We start from the raw sequence: 18,130 nt of genomic DNA on the forward strand, positions 1-18,130 counted from the left end.
TGCAGAGCATTATACAACAGTTTCCGATTATCCATTTCATTTTAATCCCAAGTGGAATTTGTTGATAAGAATGGTCATTCTATTAGAAAGTACAGCTTGCAGATGACCAAGCCATAATGAGGATCAGCCGCTTGGAATGTGCTCCGATGATTACTATGTGCACAGGAATACTTCAAGTTATTGATATGTGCCTCCTCTCCCACAGCCTCCACTCAATTGTCACTGTTTTCTAATCTGACAATTGGCCAGCCTGTCAGCTTGGCTGACTACCATGCAGGGAAAGGAAGAAAAAGGTTAGAATAAGGTTCTACTGTTAAGTTTGTCAGGCCTCTGCGTTCCAGGCCTCTCTGCATTCCCTGCTGTTTGCAACCCTCCATGCTTCCTTATAAGTACTAGAATCCATTATTTTAGAACAGACAAGCAATAAAACTTCTGTGTTAATATTCAGTTCTTAATGAACATGAGGCTAATGCAGCAACGTTTCTAGCTTTACCCTTTTTGATTCCTGTTATGCCATTGCAGCAATGGTCTATTACAGGATTAAGAGCTTAATCATAGGAAATAGAATCTAGAATAGAATAAGGGACCTTCATCAATTCAGTTTTTCCTATGCTGTCATCTATCAATAGCTTTTCATATAATCTTTGCAATTTGTTTATCCCTAACCTACCTCATTTTAGGTTTGATATGAACTACAGAATGTTTAGCTTGACATTTTTATAGAGTAGAAATGATTGAGCAACATCTTGGTGATCTTTTTCAAAAGATTTTTTAAAGTAATGCACCATTCAGCTGACAACTGCTATTATATTTCAGCGTGCAATTATTCTACTGCTGCTTACTTTCAGATCGGGATTCAAGTTCTTGATAAAAGATAGCGTCATCGGCAAAGAAAAGGTTTCTGATGGTATCTTAGGCCATTAAAGATGAGAAACTGAGTGGAGCCAAGAGTGCTTCCTCAGAGACCTTTTGTGTAGACACTGCAATAAGATAAACTTCCATTAATCTTGTTTGTTATAAATTAAAGTTATCAGGCTTTGAGTTGGTGAGCTGACAGTGTTTAAAGTAGATATATTGCTTTTGGCTGGTGGTTAAACAATGAAGGATGCAAATCAAACTAAGGAAGCCAGGCTAGCGAACCATACTTGCAGGAAGTAAGGAGAATTTATTATTGTTTTACAACAATTTTGTCACAATATACCTTCTCAAACTCGGTCAACAGGATTTAATAAAAGAGGAAAATCATCAAATGGGTTCAAAATCTTCAGTATCTGCAGTATTTTGCTTTTGTTTTGTTTCAAGATCCTCAACACAGTTTGATAATAAACACCTGAAATTGTTAGATGAGCCAAGTATCATGGAAAATACTGAGGTGTACTTAAGGTTTGTCAGAATACATCACGTGTATCAATTTGTGGTAATTCATGGTATTTAATAAATCATCAAGTGGGCTAATAATTGTAAATATAGGTACAATAATTGCCAGAACAAAAGTATTCAATGAATTAATAGCAAGACAATTACTGGTTGGGCAGGTTGACTATCTTGGCTTGATATGTACTTTATTGCAGTTCCACTGCAAAGCTAGAGATATTCTTCTTCTGTCAGCTGATTTTAGTTATAATATAGGGATGAGTGTCAAGCAGCGATCCTCTGCTTGATGCTTGCGTCTGTTTTGCCCTTGGTGTTTTTGTGTGCAAGATTTGTGAATTAAAGCAAAGATAAATTACTAAAGGAAAGGTATTGTGTGGCTTTTCTTTGCACTGTGTCTAGGCCTTCAGTATCTCCATGAATACAGAATTCAGGTTATGGGCTCTGCAGTTTAGGCATGATTTCCTGTGTACTGAACTGTTTGAACCATTCAGCACATAGAACGGCATGTAAACAGCCTTGTTGGTTCATAGGATGTCGCACAAGGTGATTCATTGGACCATGTCAAAACCTCCAGCCAAGAGCATAAGCAGACTGTAGCTTTCCAACGTATTTGCTTGGTGTACTGCATTAGAAAGTTGTACATGACTTAAAAAGATGATATCTGAAAGGCCAGCATTCTGTTTATACTTTGTAAAATGGAAATGTAGCATTGAATATAGTCAGTTATAGTCTGTGGACATGAAGAAAACTTAGAAGATCCTAGCCAAAAACAACAGTATTTGAACACTACTCTCAAATATCTTGTACAGGCCAAAAGTAATAGACAATTTTGGAAAAGTTTATAACATGTTTTTCCTCCAGTTGCCACAATTGTTAAATAAATGTGAATTAAATTATCAGCACAGTTTCTTTAAATATAGGTAGATAACAATACTTCCTCCTGTTTGTTATAATATTGTCCACTATAGTCTTAAACTGATAAATTTGCTTTGGCGTAGCAAAAGTAACAATGAATCTTTCAAGTCTATCGCAATATCCAATATTGCCGTGGAAACAATAAGCAGTTCCTTCGCCCATTAGTTATATGTCAGTTACTCATTGTTGCTAGAAATTAATGCATCCATTCATGATGAATTTCAAACCATACTGGTCACAGTATATGTTGTTTAAAGAGCAAAACAAAAATAAGAGAAACAATGACTTTGGAATGCAAACTCCTTGTAAGAACCAAGTGTAGCCAGAGCAGTGAGCAGATTCTTGATGTGGTATTGGCTTGTTATTTCTCTTCAGAACTGGCAGCATTTTCTGCTTTAAGAATTTAGGAAATATGAGTAAGAGTAAGTTATTTGGCCCCTTGAGCCTGCTCTGCCATTTAGCTAGATCATGGCTGATCTCTGCCATTGTCCTGCACCATTCCTACATCCCTTGATGCCTTCACCAGCCCCTGAATGAAGAAATTCCTCTTTGAATAGCGTACCTCTTGATCTGAGACTGTCTCCTGGTTCTCTAAATCCTTTTGAAACCCCTTTCTATCCTCCTCACAACTCAATCGTCGACAATAATATTAGGATTGATCCCACATCCAAATCATTGATATAGATTGTGACTAGGTGGGGCCAAACTTTAATCTTTGTGGTACCCCGTTAGTCACAGACAGCCAGTCTGAGAGACCTGTTCATTCCTATTCTATTTTCTGTCTTAACCAATTCTCAAATCTATGCCATTATATTACCCTCAATCCCATGTGGTCATTTTTAAAATCTTAGATCTGTTGCATTTATAGATTTCTTCTCTCTTTATATCTTTCTTCTCTTGCGTGTTTTCTTACCCCCTTGCTGTTTCCATACTTCATTGTTCTTATGTCTTTCCATCATCTGTTTTGTCATTTAACAGCTTTCTGTTGAGTTTTCAGTATGGTCGCCTTTGTCAATCCCTATTTGGGGGTATCTATTTAATTCTCCATGCCTTTTCCCCCATTGAGACAAATATCTCTTTTCAAAATGGAATTTGAATTGAGAGAGAAAAAACTCAAAGTTCAAACTAGTCTGATTATTTTGTTTAACTTAAAACCTTTTATTGCCCTTTTGCCTCAATTGCAGCTATACGTTTTGAAAGGAAGAATGAGACACAATTTAAACAAAATTTCAATGTGGGTGCACAAGGAGAGGGACCTGAGGCTTCACATTCACAAAACTTTCAAGGTGATTCAAGGTGTTTAAACAAAAGGCTGCTTGACTTCATTAATTGAGCCATGAAGTTCTAAAACAAGGGAGTTATGATGAGCCTTTATAAATCACGGATTAGTCCTCAGCTGGAATATACCGTATGTCAGATTTTAGACACCGCTCTTCAGAAAGGATATATGTGGAGAATCTAAAGAAGCTGAGATTGTTCTCCTTTGAGCAAAGGGAGATTTAATTGAGATGCTGAAAGTTATGGGATATTTTCTTAAGTCCAGGCAGGGAGAAACTGTTTCCACTGGTTGGAGGATCAGTAATTAGAGGATGCAGATTTAAGATGACTGCAAAAGAACCAAGGTGATGAGGGGAGATTATTTTACACAACAAATCAACATGACCTGAACTGAACTGCTTGAAAGTAGGATGGAAGCAAATTCAACATTGGGAATTGGATATATATTTGGAAAAGAAAAAAACTGAAGAGCTTTAGCAAAGAGCGGGAATATGATTAATTGGTTAGCTCCTTTGTGCATAGACACGATAGGCCAAATGACCTCTTGTCTACTCTATGATTGATTTGTGGCCAAGAATCTGTTATTTTATATGCATTTGTGATGCGTTGCTTTAACATGCTTCGCTAAAGATCAAGTGACACCAATTAAACCACGAGCTTTTTAAAATTGGCACTTAAGGTTTTCCAAATGGTGAATTGTTGCCATAGGACCAAATGGAAGCCACATACTGAGCCTAAAGAAAGCCACTGAAGTTTGGGGTGTGCTTCAAAAGTTATTTCTAAAATAATTGTGATTAGAATAACTGGAGAGTGGGTTCTGAGTTTGAGGGAATGCCTCATGTTGTGCATAATTCTGAGTGCTTTGGGTGCTGCTGAAGCAAGCCCTTTGAGATCTTAAGCCGTGTTGTTAATATTGTGGAAGAATATCTGATCTGTTCAGCATTTGACCTCTGCAATTTAGAGAGGAGGTTCTGCTAGATCGGTCCTGTAAATTTTCTGTGGAACTCAAGTGAGATAAATTGACAAGCTTTTTTGTTGAATTTTAGAGATTTTCTTTTTAAATTCTATAACATGCATTATCACTTGCAATTATCCAATTTTGTTGCCTTGACTTAGGTCTCTTTTTCATGGAATATGTGCAACGACTGGTAACTATAAATGATGTGGTCAGCGGCTAAGTAATCAATTACAATCGAGCCTCAAATAATCTGCTCTTGTATTAGTGACCCAAAAATAAATTGCTGATGAAAGCAAATTAGGACTGGTGGAAAACCAAATAAAAAGGAAAATATAGTGTAGAGTAAAACAGTGATATAAGTGAAGATGAAATAAAAACTGAGGCAAGGGGTCTGTCTGCCACTTTAATCAAACCTTTCTTGAGAGGGAGATCTCAACCTTTTTCTAATGTCTGAAATACTATATATTAAGTATTGCAGAATCCCGTGCAGTCTCACTATTGAAGAAACCACCATGTTTAAATTACTTACAGCTTTAAGTCTCTGTTCACGTCAGTTGAGCTTGCAACAGTAACCACTTCAGTATCTGTTGAAGCCCATTAAGGCCAGTGATCATATAAATTTTGTTGTGGCCCATCGGATGCAAGTGAAAGCACCTAGTTATTCAACCCCATGACAAGAAACAGTTGGTATTTGCAATGTCATCATTTGTTAGGTTAAGACTGTTTCGGCTTTCTTGGTAGAGTTGTGATAATTCATAAAACGTAGCCTTATGTAGCAAATACATTTTTCAGAAAATATTAAGAATAGAGTCAGCTTTAAAGTTGGAGATGGGTGGAGTCGTGCATTTGGCTTTATGCTTTCTGTAGTTTGAGATCTGACTATTAAGGGCAACATGATTTGAGTGCTGGAAATGCACATCCGATTAGGTAGCAAATGTGGAGAGAGAAACAGAGGCCAGTAAAGGAACTGTTTATATTGTCACATAACTGCATGACCTGCTCAGTATTTCCAACATTTCTCATTTGTATAACAGCATTAATGATTTGATTTGATTATTGCCATATGTATTAGTGTACAGCTTAAGTATTGTTTCTTGCATGCTAAATAGACAAAGCATACCATTTATAGTGAAGGAAAGGAGAGGGTGCAGAATGTAGTGACATTCAGAATACAAGAGTAACTTTTAAATTGTTGACTTCTGGTTGTTTGGCTTAAAATTCAACCTGGCACATGATCATAATCAATATTTAATTCATTTTTTGTGGTTGCCCTTGGAGCACTAAATTTGTAGGATCCATGAATCAGTATACTTGATGATTGCAGATAATATTTAAGAACTGAAGATCATTAAAATGGATTACAACACAACTTAGATGTTTATATCTAATTATTAAAGGTGAGAAAGAAATGATCTTGTAGCGTTCCAATGTATTTGTGAATTGCTGTAACATTTGTTCATGGGGATTTGTATTCTGGTGTACGTTGTACTTTGTTATCTCAAGCTGTGAAATCCGACACTTAAGTTGTTACTGGGTTTCTTTTAAAAATGGGATTGTTGAATATTAATAGGTCTCATTCTTGAATCTGAAAAGGATAAAGTTTCTTCGATAATAAACTTTAAAATATTCAATAAGGGTTTCTACAAGGCTGATTGAGTGCTTACGTGCCATCAGATAATTGGTACCTTTCTAGAATAATCGCACTGGAAACCACATTTATCTTTTTGCATATCCTAAAATAGTCATCCTGTGGTCAGAGTAACTTTGTAGATTGTGCAGGAGGATACAGTTGCTGGAGTCATAAAATGGAAAATCAGTAGGTGGAAGAGAGCCTGTGTGTGTTGAAGACGTGTGTTTGAGCATTTGTCCTGAATTAGTGTCATTGTGGAAGCAGAATCTCAAATGATTCAAGTATTTGGTGTGGTTTTTGCAAGGAACCTTCTCCCTTTCTCATTGTTGTGTGGCATCCCATCTGATTGGTTCTACTTTTCTTTCCTTTACTCTGGAGAAGTACCAAGCCTCTACTTAATGCACATCTGTGTATAAGTGTATAACAAGCAACATTAAAATCATAACATTGTTATATTGAAAACAATAATAGCTAGCTTTGATACTTCCTTTGTGAAGCTATTTAACTCAAATTGAGTTTTTTTTACACATAAGAAACACACAATTATGATTTAATTTCAGTGGGTACAGCCCTTGAAAAGCAGAAAGCATTCCAGGCTGGTAATTTAACTTGTTTTTGACTGGTTACTTGCCAGCCTTTCGCAGCATGGGCAATATGAGAAAGGAAGAAGGTACCTAGATGTCTGTTGGGAGGAGAAAAGGGAGTGCAAGTAGATTTCTTGTAAATGTTGAAGAATTTAGAAAACTTGTGTGTAGTTGCCCCACTGTAGGTTAGATTACAGGGAGGTGTGTCATATCTCATAATTGGCATTTCTGCTATTTGCTGCTGAAAAGTTTAGATATATTACAGAAGCATGCTCTGCTGTCTTTAGAAGAGAATTAAGTTATTGAACTAGGCTGTTAGAATTAATATTTGAGTTTCAGTTGACTGCAATAATCTTTTAACAAATTATTATTAGGCTAAAGTGTGCTTTGACTTATTGGATACAATTATGTGGTAGTCTTCCAGTACGTCCAAGTGTTTTTGTGCTCCTGGTAACTGAGGGTCAAATTCATGGAGCAGTTATTCTGTGTCTGGCTGCAGCCTGTGAATCCACATTCCTTGAATAAAAATTGCATGTTTTGATTGATGTGTTGGCTGAACTGATCCATCATATCACCAGCAATTCCAGAAGCCATGAAGTGGTTATAATGGCTAAAGTCAAAGCTTTTGATGTAAAAACATTTTCCCTAAAATAATTATGGATCCTTGCATTTGAACGTCTTTTGAAAAATAGGTGCTTCATATCATGACCTACAATCCTAATTGGAAGAACAATCAGGTGCAGCTATACAAATTTATAGATTATGATGATTTCCATGGGGAAACGGTAGACCAAAGTTTACAGAATGACCACCTCAAACCTGCAGATAAAGGAATTATCAACAAAATTTAATTTTTATAAATTTTACTTTTAGACGAATTATAATTAATGTAAATTAAACAAGAATTAACAGACAAAAGATCTTTCAGGTAAGACAAATTTAGTTTTAGTAGATGATACCACAAGGATCTGTCTTACAAAACCTTAACTCCCTGTATCATGTTCCAAAGGTTCCCTAACTCAGCCTTTGGAACTTCGGATCTCTCATTTTCCCAGACACAAACCTGTAGAACCTCCTTGGCTAGATTTACAACAGAGATTCTTCAGTGACTTCTTTATCTATCTTTTTAATAAATCCTGTTCAATGGTCTGGTTGGCACTCGCAAAACTGGGGCAATTACAGCAAAATTCTTGAATTCGCTATCACCCATTCTAATCACATCTTCATTTTTCTGTCCTGTTTAGCTGTTACACACACACATCATGTAATTGTGTCTTTTCTGTTCTCCCTTCTGTTGCAGCCCCCCTCTGTTTGCAGCAATAGCTTATTTGTTGTCTTTTGTGTATCTGGCTGCGTGGCTTTTTTTGTTGTAGCTAAACTTCCTTCTTTTTGGTACTGTTTGCAGCTCAAGGATCACCTTGTCACATGAACCAATACTTCTTCTTATCCAAGGTGAATCAGTTTCCCCTCTCACTCCCACATTGGGATTTTATGAACATTGCAACTGATTCCTTTACAATTGGTGCAAACCCTTAAAAATCCCTTTCAAACATTCTTATAAGCAATTACTGATTCCATAAACATTTTTAAAGAAATTTTTTTTGTATTGTACTGCTTTGGCTGACAGGTGGTCACAAGATGCACTCTATAACTTACATTTTTTAATATGTTCATTTAGAATTCTTTCAATTTCATGCAAAGGTTCACCAAATATATTTAAAAAAACTTCCCCTCAGTCTTAAATAGAAGACCGCTAATTTTACTGCATTCTCAAGTTCTGGGCTACCCCACAAGGGGAAGCAATCTCTCTCAATCCAGTCCTCAGAACGTAATTTGTTTCCAGTTGAAACCTCTGCCTGTTTATTGGTCCATTACGTTATGGCGGTTATTGCTGATCATTTTCATTTTTGGCATAACAACATTCTTCTGTAAGATATGACCCAGAAAATGACTTGAGTCAAGTCTTTCATCTCCCCAGATTTCCCACAGCACATCAAAGCAATTGGATTTGTCTATTTTTAGTATTGTTGATTGAGGGCTAAATGTTGGCCAGCACACTGGGAGAAATACCCTGCTGTTCTGCAATAGAATCTACAAATTTTTAAAATTTAACCTGAACAGGTAGACTGGAGCTCAGTTTCAAATCTCACCAGAAACGTGGCAGTCAAAATGTGCACCTTTTCTCTTGGAGCACTTATTGAATGCTAAGAGTAACAACTGTTCTTGGCATGCTGTCAGAAACTGGCAACTACTGTTTTCTTTACGATATCATTTATGTGCTGGCATGTTTCTTAACCATAGCTTTTTACTTAAACCAATCTTTTGCCAAAAGTAGTTGATTAAAAATATCTATTTATTCAAAAGCTGTGGTAAACAAAAGAGCTTCCAAGCCAGTCAGGAGTTTAAAACCAGTAAGAAAAATATTTAACTTGTTTCTCTCATTTTGCAAGACTTAGTTGGTCATAGTGCTATATGAAATGTTTATTTCTCTCAAATTCAAAAGTGAAATAAATCACTGTGGGTTAAAAATTCTCAGCTCAAATCATTTTGATAAGGAAATTACAGTGTAAACTTAACAAGTGGAGATACTTGATGTTTGAAGTGACCTTCCTATGATATTTTCATGAATAAGTTGCACAATTTGTTCTCTGGATTTAACATCATTCATGGTTTACTTAACCTTCTAATTAGTAGTGATAAATTATGAAATGTATAAAAAATGAGAGACTTGGATTAAAATCTGGACATATGAATTTTTTGTGGGCACTTAAGCCAAATTATTTTATTTCTGCTTACTTTTAAAAACATCAGTTGCCTAGCAATGCTTCGAATCGGTTTTACCAAATTTCTATAATTGTGAGCTTACATTAACACTGCAATGAAGTTATTGTGAAAATCCCCTAATCGCCACGTCTGACACCTATTGGAGTACATCAAGGAAGAACTTAGCATGGCCAATGCACCTAACCAGCATGTCTTTTGGACTGTGGGAGGAAACTGGAATACCTGGAGGAAACCCATGCAGTCACGGAGAAAACATGCAGGCTCACGTAGTGACCCAAGTCGGAATTGAACCTGGGTCCCTGGTGCTGTGAGGCAGCAGTGTTAACCACTGCCATCATGTCTTGTATCTTGGATGAGCCAGTTTCCTCCAGGTGAATACTGGAAAGACAGAAGCTATCACCGTCAAACCTCAGTATTTTTAGTCTACCTCCCAGCTGCTGTATCTGGCTGACACAGTAAGAAGTCTCACAATACCCAGTTAAAGTCCAACAGGATTATTTGGTGGCAAAAGCCATTAGCTTTTGGAGCACTGCCCCTTCATCACTAGAATGGGAGTTGTATTCACAAAAGGGGCATATAAAGACACAAACTCAATTTGCAAAATAACAGTTGGAATGCCAGTCTTTACAGGTAATCAAGTCTTAAAGATGCAGGCAGTGAGTAGAGAGAGCATGAAGCACAGGTTAAAGAGATGTGTATTGTCTCCAGACAGGATAGTGAGATTTTGCGAGTCCAGGCAAGTCGTGGGTTTGTGAATAGAAGTTTGTGAATAGAACTTCCACACACCTGATGAAGGGGCAACACTCTGAAAGCTAGTGGCTTTTGCTAGCAAATAAACATGTTGGGCTTTAACCTGGTGTTGTGAGACTTCCTACTGTGTTTACCCCAGTCCAACGCCGGCATCTCCACGTCATATCTGGCTGAACCATACTGTTTGAAGTATCAGCATCCTGCTAGACTGTGAACTGAGCAACCCATCATATATGTTCTGTATTATTAAGATTGCCTGTTTTCATCTCTGTAAAGACCTGCATCAGACCACTTGTGCAGCTGAAACTTTTACTCATGCTTTTGTGGCTTGGATCTCATGCTTTCATTGCCAGCCTCACATCATCCACTCTAAATAAATTTTAATTAATTCAAAGCTTTTTGCTCTCTACATGAAGAAAGACTATTATTTTTAATATTTTGGGGTTTATTGCGTTATTCTCTGAAGTAGACACGATTGCCTGAGTGTGACTAATTTAAGTATACTGAAGACAGTTGGACTGCAAGGCTTTTGACATCAAAGATGTGTAGGTGTGAAAGACATGTAAATATGGACAAATTGAAGTTCCTGCAAGCAGATAAGCCATAGGTAGCAATTTACATCTGAAGATAAGAATGAATTTGGATTTTTAGTTGTTAAATTTCAAAGGGAAATAAAAGGGTTTATAACTTGGGCGAGGTCAAAACCAAATAAGGCAAGATTATTTACTTTAATTTGACCCGAAAGTTTGGACAATTAAAAGAATGTGAATGATATTCATATTCTGGGAAAGATAAGTTTCAAGGAAGCAAAAGGACAGTGGAATTGTGATGAAAAAGAAAAGAGACTACTTAAGAGATGTGAGAACTGTTGGAAGTGGCCAGGTAGGACCACCTCAAGTGCTGCTGTGCATTGGGAAAAGAACTGTGAAAAGGCAAAGTGAAGCAGTTTGCCAAACAACTCAGAAGTGTCTATTTTTCTTTGGTTAATGCTCTAATATTTAAAATTCCCACAAGTATTCAGTGGAATTTTGTGGCTTCTGACTTCATCCACTTTCATGGTTGAAATATGAAAAGAAAAGAGTTGTGGTAACCTTGCCAAGTTTCCCTTTGAGATTTGCTTTGCGTGGCAATTACCACTATTTGGATCATAATATCTATCTTGTCTCATTTTTAAAGTTTTGCACACCTATAATTCCTCTCCATTTAAAAATCTCTAGTGTGGAAATCCCTTCCAAGTACATGATGATTACTATCTCTGATGAGATCAACCATGATTTTATTGAATGGCGGAGCAAGCTCAGTGGACCAATTTCCTCATTCCCCCTGTTCTTTATGATCTTATAAAAGCAGCCAGATGAGGTCTGCCTTGTGTGGAAGATTTGTTGAATTAGAGTTGATCTGAATGTGAATGTGTACTTACACAATGTCTACCCATAAGCTACGTAAATGAAAATACAAATACTTCAAAGATTTTCTTTGAGGAAAGTGGTGTCTATTGAAGAAACTTAATTCCTGCCCATCAGCTGAGCACAAGTAACAAAGTAGATTCTAAAGGATCAAACTAGTTGGGTTAAGTGTGCTGATTCTGTGCTGTTTATTCAATGTACATTGGTGTTGGGAAGCAAGAATTCTATTTGTCCAATGTCATTTGTAAATTTATAATTCCAGTAATACTATATTTCTGGTTAGTTTTGTTGATTATTGTTCCATTTATGCAATATAGAATTAATTTATGCAATTATGGATTTCTAAATAATACTTTTTTTAATTGATACATGATTTTCTTAAGAATTGAGCTTTCTAGATCTGCAAATTTATTCTGGAATACTTAGGACAATATGGAAATTAATCACCATTGGCTGCTGTATAATTGAATCTCTCACTCATTCTCTACGCTGAGAGCGATCTGGTATGAATCCATAGATAATGCGTTGCGCTAATGAAACAGGAGGCATAGATGGCAGGCAGCCATCAGAACAGACCTGTTCAAGATACCATACAAATTGAAACAGTTGTGGATCGTAATGCTGCTCAAAAGGAGCTAATTCCAGATTATCAGCCATATGTGCAACCCTTATGGAGAGGAGCACATATCTGCACCATTACTAACTATGCATGAAATTGCAGTGATGGTAGATGTCGTCCAGATGTTGTATTTGAAAACAGCTTATCCTTTCCTTCAGCTTCTTTAAAAATCGATGCTTGTTTTTGATTTCCATCACACTGATTAACAAAAAAAACACTGAAGATCTTTTACAACAGCCTAAATATCTGTTTTAATTTTGTTGATGGATTTGTAGACAAAACTTCATCTTCATGGTAAGACCAAGATCCATCTTGCACCTTTTTCTTATTCTTTCATGACACGTGGGTACTGCAGGGAAGGACTGCATTTGTTGTTCATCCCACAATGCCCTTTAGAAGGTGGTGGTGAGCTACTCTCTTGAACTGGTGCAGGTATACGCAAGATGATATTAGGAAGAATTCCAAAACATTAATTCAATAGTAATGAACGAACAGCACTCCAGTTCCAAGTCGGGATGAAATGTGGCTTATAGATGTTCCCACATTTTAAAAAATCTCCTTTGTATTTGTTTTTCCAAAAATCTGTAATGCTTTGGCACGTTTCAGTTGCCAGACAATGACCATTTCTAACAACAGAGAATCTCAGTGACGTCAGTGTGTAACGTTTACAAAATGCACTGCAGAAACTCACCAAGGCTCCTTGGACAGTACCTTCTGAACCCTTGACCTCTACCACATAGAAGGACAAGGGCAGCACATGCATGGGAACGCCCCCACCTGGAAGTTCTCCTCCAAGCCACACATGGCGGCCCATCCTGACTTGGAACTGTATCACCCTTCGTTTACTATCACTGGGTCAAAATCCTGGAACTCCCTTCCTGACAGTTCTTCTGGTATACCTACAGCAAATGGAATTCAGCAAGACAGTGACTACCACCACATTCTCAAAGGCAATTAGGAGATGGGAAATACATGCTGACCCAGCCAGCTCCACCTACATCTTGTGAAAGGATAAATTAAAAATCAAGTTTTTGTTGTCAAATTTCGGTCATGTTTATGGTTAAGAAATGCCAACTCACTTTTTACAGAGAGCCACCTCCTAGTTCTTGACAGGCCATCAGATGGACATGGCTTTGTTGCAGACATGTCGTTTTTTCCAACAATATGGTTGGCCTAATTAGTATTTTGCGTTCCCTTTGTCTTAGTAACCCATTGTCCTGTGAAGAAATTGGCAAAAAATATTGATTCCTAATTTTCAAAATCAGGATCAACTTGGTTTAGTTAGTAGGTTCTGGCTTCAAACTTTATTTTAAGACTTGAGCACAAACTTTAGGCTGACACTTCAGTGCAATACTGAGGGCCATCTCAGCCATCACATTAAACCAGGATCTGACCTGTTCTTGGACTTAAAAGTGAATTTAAAAGAACTTATTCGTTCAAGAAGTGTTGAGAACTCTAGCCTTGGCCATCATTTCCCCCTTAACAATCACCACCAAAACAAATAAAATTGTCATTTATGGAATCCGGTATATAAATTGCCTCATATGTTTATCTGACAAATAACTCCTTCAAAATCAAGGCCTTCGGAAGGGCAGTGAAGTAAAGAAACCTATTAGAGAATAGGTAATGAGGGCAGGAAGCACCAGAATTGGGAAAAGAAGCTCATTTATACAAAAATGCTTGCATTTCATATTACACAAAGTGACCAATTGTGCCTGATGTTATTGAATCTGTTGCTTTAGAGAATATCTTTCAGACTAATTTGTGATTGTTTGAGGTTTTCATCTGTTAGCGTTCTGGGCATCCTGAAGTAAAAGATAAGTGGAACATCACTGTATTCCACCAAATTCTTCAATTTTTTTAAAATTGAAATGTTCAAGACTTTTATAATTGTTTAATTGAAGCCTTATTTCAATTTATAATGTAAAAGAGAAATTACCACTGTATCTTGTCCTTCCCACTATAAGTAAAAATGTTAGTCCTTGGATGCAAAATTGGGATGAGTTGTTTGGGCACTGTATGTGTTGTTTAAGATCCAAAATGCTGTCCAGTGTGCAAGCATGCTTCTGTCACAAGTTGTGCTGGGTGCCATCTTGGTAATGGACAAACCAGGAATGTTTCTGTGCTCACATCTGAAGCAGCTGTCAGTCAATTTTAAAGTGCAAATAAGGATTCTAATGCTTGCTTCTGGCCCCGACTGCAAATTTGATTTGCCTTGAGTGGACAACACCAGTATTTAGCACGGTCGCTGCTGCACTCAACCTCCTAGCTCCTTCACGCTTTACCCCACTTCTCCAATTACCCCAGAAGTCTGTGATCTTTGTGTACAATCCTCTACCAAACCCCAATTATGGTCTCTGAGGCCCTTCTTTTCTTCCTCCAGAATCCGACAATCCAATCCAATCTCTTAACTGGTAATTGAAGCACTAACCTTTGTAGGCTCTTATCATAGCACCACCTGCGTTGTGTTGAGCTGTTCAGAACTCCCATCTGCATGTGGGCTGTTAACGTTCAGCATCATGGCTGAATTCCTGGACCCTAGACTCTTCTTTAGCAACTAGAATACACTCAAATGTCAGGTTTTCAAAAAAAGTAGTGTTAAATTTGAGAACCCACTTTTATGACTTCCTTCTGTCCTGTCATATTTACAGTTTATTACCTCTACAATGTGTCTGCAGCAGCTGGGAAATCTCCAAATAGAAAAGCTTCATTTTACTATAATAATGGATGTTAATGGACCCAGATGCAATTTTCCATCTGTCAAATGGGCAAAATGCCCCATAAACAAAATGATTCTTAAAGGGATAGAGGCATTTTAGCCTGTAGTTTTTTTTAAATCTCTTTTTTCCTGTAGTGTTTTTAAGAACTTTTTTTTGTTCTTTATTCTTTGGCATCAGAACATGAAAGTATTAAGTAGAGCCAAATGATTTCATAACTCTGAATATTTGGCAAGTTGCTTGCAAACAAATGTTTCCTTTTCAACAATATTCAACAATATTGTCACAGTCCTGCTGGTGTGGAATGCGTGTACAAGGGCTGGGAAGATTTGTAGTGTAAAAGCTTTATCTTTATATGATATGCTCAGAAGCCTCTGGGTGAAGCATTGAAAACAAAAAGGAGTTTGCAGAGGAATAAAGATTTTTATGACTGATTATTTTTCGTTGTCTTTCATTGCTTTTGCGATCATTTGTATTTTTGGCATTAGAACATAAAGTGAATACTTACGTAGAAACAAAAATAATTGAAGCACTTACAAGAGTATGGAAGATCAAAAAAGTCATTATGGAAAGGGCCTATGAAAGATGGCGCTCACGGTACCAACTTTCACTGCAAGCTATCCAACAACAAACTACAGTGCTCCATGTTGGATGGCAAATCAAGTTAAAATTAATGATGGGATTTGTTCCTAAAGAGAGACTGATTTGTGACTGATATGGTACAGAATAAAAGATGTTAGGGTGATCAATTATTACAAAATTGTACTGTCAGGATCTGTCAGAGCCATGAACTGTATCTGCAAGTCTGGGAATACCTGCTTGGCAAAGACTGAAGGCCAGCAATCTGCACACTCTTGAGTCAGTGTGCAACCATTTATTGCAAGGACACCAGCAGTGAACTTTGCCCCTTGGGATGAGTCACAGTTACAGAGTTGTCAGCGAGTTTTCTACCTCTGTATTTGCTTTGCAAGGCACTTAAGTATCTTTGGAAAGACTGTCAAAATGAATTCAGACCACTGGCTCTGTTTGAATATCCAACTTTAGTTTATCTGGAAGATTTTAATAATTGGCTATTCTCATCTCAAATAAGCACAAAGATCCTGAACTCCAAGTGGGGCATGGAAAATAGTTGGGTTGTTCATGGTTCAAGATATAAAATGATTTCATGCTGTTTTATGATTTAATAGTCTTTGGTAAGAAAGGTAGGATTTTGGAGGAATGTAAAAGTTACCAAGATACTTGAGAATATATTGGCTTGTTATTGTATTTGGTTAGTTTTAGCATTGATCAGGTCTTATAAAAAGGGGAGTTAATAAGAACATAAGAAATAGGAGCAGGAGTAGGCCATCTAGCCCTTCGAGCCTGCCCCGCCATTCAATAAGATCATGGCTGATCTGTCGTGGCTCAGTTCCACTTTCCCGCCCTCTCCCCATAACCCTTAATCCCCTCTCTTATCAAAAACCCATCAACCCGCGTCTTAAAAATATTTAGCGAGGCAGCCTCCACCACTTCAACGAGCAGAGAATTCCAGAGATTCACCACCCTTTGAGTGAAGAAGTTCCTCCTCAACTCCGTTCTAAACCGCCCCCCCTTTATCTTGAGGCTGTGCCCCCTAGTCCTACTGTCTTTTTTGAGCGGGAAGAGTCTCTCCACCTCTATCCTATCCATCCCATTCATCATCTTATATGTCTCAATGAGATCTCCCCTCATTCTTCTAAACTCCAACGAGTACAAGCCTAGTTTATTCAGCCTCTCCTCATAGCTCAACCCCCTCAACTCCGGTATCAGCCTAGTAAACCTCCTCTGCACTCCCTCCAAGGCCAAAATATCTTTGCGCAGGTGCGGCGCCCAAAACTGCACACAGTACTCCAGCTGCGGCCTCACCAATGCCCTATACAGCTGCAGCAAGACCTCCCTACTTTTATATTCAATCCCCCTCGCTATGAAGGCCAGCATCCCATTCGCCTTCCTGACCACCTGCTGCACCTGCAAGCTGGGTTTTTGCGACTCATGCACAAGGACCCCGAGGTCCCTCTGCACCGTCGCCTGCTGCAGTTTTTCGCCACGTAAGTAATAGTCCTTCCTACCATTCTTCCTACCAAAGTGGACCACCTCACACTTGCCAACATTAAATTCCATTTGCCAGTTCCTGGCCCATTCGCCCAGCCTATCTAGATCCTTCTGCAGACTCTCCACACCCTCCGCACAATTTGCCGTTCCCCCAATCTTGGTGTCATCAGCAAATTTCGACACCCTACACTCGGTTCCCTCCTCCAGATCATCTATATAAATGGTAAAAAGCTGAGGCCCCAGCACCTCTTTTGACAGCCAGTACTTTTTGTTGTAATCAACTGCTACGTGCATTTTAATGTGACCTTTAACAAAGAAGATCACAAAGAACTTCACAGAAGCATAAGGCAAAAATGAATGTCAAGCCAATAAGGAGGGTTTTTGGGAAAGGCGGTCAAAAGCAAAGTTGAAGAGTTAAGATTCAAGAAGTATTATAAAGGAGGATGGGAAGGTGAAAGGCAAAGGAATTCCAGAGCATGTAACAAGACAGCTGAAGAAACAGCGCCAATTGATTCACAAGTGGCTAAAGTCTAGAAAAAAAAAGTGGAGGTGGGGGGATTTGAGGAATGTTGTGGAGATGGTGAGGTGGCATGTCATGACAGTATTTAAAGAAGAGTATGAGTGTATTAAAACTGAGATGTTTTGGGACCAGGCACCAGTGTGGTGTGATTGGATATGGGCAGCGGAATTTTCTATAAGGTAAAGTTTATGGAGGGACTGAAATAGTAAGCTGGCCAGGACAGCATTAGAATAGTAAGTGACAGAAGAAGAGACGAAGGTTTCAGCAACACAAGCTGAGAATGTAACAAATTATGCAATTCCGTGGCAGGTCCTTGGTGATTATTCGCCAAACCCACGGCCAAGTTCCAGGATTCTTTAATAATTGGAAACTCACCCTAGTATTGAATAGGACTTAGAGGTTTTAAGCAGCCTTGTTTGAATTGAGATGACTGTGATTGAAAGGGGCGGCAATGGTATAGAATGTGTGGTAGATTTGAAAATGATGACCTTCTCTTCCCACCTTTGAACTGAAGGAAATTGGGCT

General features: G+C 38.0%; 1 protein-coding gene across 4 annotated transcripts in view; it reads left to right on the forward strand.

The window, feature by feature from the left end:
• LOC145360583 (adenosine kinase-like) overlaps window positions 1–18,130 on the forward strand; it is a 261,050-nt gene that overhangs the window by 129,074 nt on the left and 113,846 nt on the right. The gene's annotated exons all lie outside the window — the stretch shown is intronic.

The sequence above is a fragment of the Carcharhinus amblyrhynchos genome, chromosome 31 (genome assembly GCF_965287045.1).
Source record: "Carcharhinus amblyrhynchos chromosome 31, sCarAmb.v2.hapA, whole genome shotgun sequence".
NCBI lineage: Eukaryota > Metazoa > Chordata > Chondrichthyes > Carcharhiniformes > Carcharhinidae > Carcharhinus > Carcharhinus amblyrhynchos.